We start from the raw sequence: 3,295 nt of genomic DNA on the forward strand, positions 1-3,295 counted from the left end.
AACTCATTTACAGTTTCTACTTTAAATTACGTACAGTCCCTTTATGAAATTCCTCTCATAAACTTTCAAATATAAGTGCTCTGCTCATCCTTACAAAATATTCCCTTCTCAGACTGATTAGTTGTGATACAGAGAAGATAACACTCTTCAGTGATCCAAAGCAAACATAAGAAAAACTATTGCTCACGTCTTTAAATGAAATAAGGAAACAAACCATTTACGTTCTAAAAAGGAATGTATGCATTTAAGGTAGTTTGCATGTCTTACTCTGTGTCTGCGAAGATGACGTTGTCGTCAGTGTACTGAAGTTTGATGACAGCTTTTGCGAATAATTTGGTTTTAGCTCGGAGTCTGCTAAGGTTGAATAGCTTACCATCAGTCCTATAATCTACTTCATCACCCAACGGTAGTTTTTCCTTAACAAGGTGAAGTATGATTCCCACAAATACCGATAATAGGCTAGGAGCAATAACACATCTGGGCCCATTCCTAACAAGGTAAACAGTATTCATGTTCTCATGAAGAAGCCGAAGCACTTTGATGTATATTTCAGGACATCCACTTCATGCCAGGATTCTCGAGAGTGCTTCTCGATTAACAGAGTCAAAGGCTTTAACACGGTCTATGAATACCATGTACAGGGGTCGGTTCTGATCTTAAGATTTTTCTTGCATTTGCCTTGCACTGAAAGTCATTTCCACCGTGCCTCGATTATGTCTAAAGCCGTAGGTTTTCTTTCAGTCAGACTCCACCTTGTTCTTTTAATAAGTCCTCGCCCTGAAGTCTAATTTCACTGAGGACAGCAGTATCAACGTTATATATTTTATGTTCACGTACCACAAAAGCTGTTCTTCGTTATGGACGGTTATTTTTGTGTGAGTCTATGACAGTTCGAAAATTACAGGTAGCAGTATTTAAGATTTGTTTCTTCGTTTTTCTGGACCTCAGATGGTGTGCTCTCCGGATGCGGCCATCCAGTCGGGTAGTTTTTTGGTTAGGCTCGTTTTTTTCAGGGCAGCTTTTCAAGCTCCCTCCCCATGCAGGGTGAGCAAAGTGGATCCTGAATACGCCTGCTTAGTGACAGGTGCAGAGCAGGAGCTACTCTACGGCCTTCTCGAGTAAAACAGTGATCACAAGCCGGCCGCCTACGTGCCAGTTGTCATCAAATAGTTCAAATGGCTCTGAGCACTATGGGACTTCTGAGGTCATCAGTCCCCTAGAAATTAGATCTTAAACCTAACTAACCCTAGGACATCACACACACCCATGCCCGATGCTGGATTCGAACCTGCGACCGTAGAAGTCGCGCGGTTCCAGACTGTAGCGCCTAGAACCGATCGGTCACGCCAGCCGGCTTTGTCATCAAGAGTTTCATGATAACATAGTCCTTCCCCCGTCGACCCTTGGAGACCGCAGAAGGACTTTCCTCTATTAGACTGACGGTATTGTCCCCCAAAAGCAGCCTCTGCGTGTATTCTTTTTTTTTTTTTTTTGACGTGTAAATGTTCCTGCACAACAACAATCACATCCTCCCTGAGAGCTTTGTAATCTTGGCCCAGAGGCATAGTGTCTACGACGACTAGAGACACGAAAACTGCTGAGGTTTTTCAGCCCCTGGAAGAGGTTGTGGTGGAAGAAAGTAGGAAAGGATAGGAGAGAAAGACGGTTCGTTATAAGGCACATTTGCTCTGACTTATTCGTAAGCTATGAAGGTATTTCTGATTAAATATCCTAGCAGTAAGGTAACATATAGGTGTTAATGCAAGGTTTTCCATAACAAATTTCCAAGTTGTATTCTCAGAAACCTTGTTTAATAGACACTTGCACAACCTATGCCCACCGCAATCTAGTCATGAAAAACAGAAACAGAGCTGAACCTGCATTAGAAAAACAAAAACTGAAACCACACCACAGAAAAGCTGAGGCAGCTTTCAACCCGTGAAAAGTGACAGCATTACCTCAACATTACCTTACAGCTGCATGTGAGCTATAATTAAATACTTACTGTATGTTACAGCTACGTAAAATCACACATTCAAATGTGTAACACACATGGCAACTTTAATTTATACAATTTCACCATTTGTATTTGTGATACTGTAGCTTAGGTTGATTTTATATAGTAATGAGGAGTGGTGAAAATCAGATAACATCTTGTTTACGTTGTTAACGACCCTTACAGTCCTCTAACACATAATAAATACGGTTTGTCTGCAGTGCTAATTGTTGCTGGTAAATATAAAACTACGTGATGTTAATCCTTTATTTCTGGTCAGTACAGCCATATTTAAGAGAATCAATCACAAATGCAGAATAGTTGGACACATTTGCTCTTCTCCCACCAGGAATTTTGCTCTGATCGAAAAGTGCTTGGAGAATGCAAACTGTCAAATTCCAGCTGGCTTTCTTCTCAGTTTTTGCGGGTGTAAGGGCTGTGTTTTCTTTTAAAACAGTAGAAATCAGAGGTAGATTTTTTACTTAGATTAACCATCTGCAATCGTTATTGACACTAAAAAATGAAAGATATCAGAATTAGTATGGCTAAGAGTATACAGTGACAATTCTGGTGTCGTGAAATACAAGAAAGTATGCAGTGAACTGGAAATGTGGTCACACTGTAAGATTTTGACGGAAGGTCCTAGTTTTTTGGATATATTTGTCAGTCAGTTATATTTCCTGATTGCTGAGCAAGAAATCATAGCTTATGACAAATGATCTGATTTTAATGGCTATTTTGATGGAGGAAATAAGCAGTTTTATCGTGACTGCAGTGAAAAATAAGTGTCATATTTTATTTTATAGATTCCTTGCGTTATTACTTAAATATCAAGAGGTTTTGTTAGTATTTAGTGTATAACTACATAATTTTAATTATGGCACATACCCCATTTTCTATTACTGTGGAGAATTTCGCAAAATAAACTTTATTTCTACAAATTCGGAGAAAGATCATCTCTGTCCGTATTACTGAGAATTTTGGTAATTTAGGTCTTGTTCTGTGGTATTTATTATCTTTACCTAAACATATGAAAAGCAGACTTATGGCTCCTTACGCCTACAGAACATCCACTCTACAAATCTTGTCATCATTAACATCGTGAACATCCATACGAACTGTCTAAATTAATATTCCGTTATAAAGTATTAGCATATAAGAAGAATGAGATGGAGCAGGTGTTCCTATGTGTAAACGGATCTTTACAAATGAGCTGGAGCAGACATTTCTATGTGTAAACGGATCTATATAAATTGTGACATATTATTATGAGCCTGTTAGGTGGTTGTATAGTTGTGT

This window comes from Schistocerca serialis, chromosome 6 (assembly GCF_023864345.2).
Source record: "Schistocerca serialis cubense isolate TAMUIC-IGC-003099 chromosome 6, iqSchSeri2.2, whole genome shotgun sequence".
NCBI classification, from domain to species: Eukaryota; Metazoa; Arthropoda; class Insecta; order Orthoptera; family Acrididae; genus Schistocerca; species Schistocerca serialis.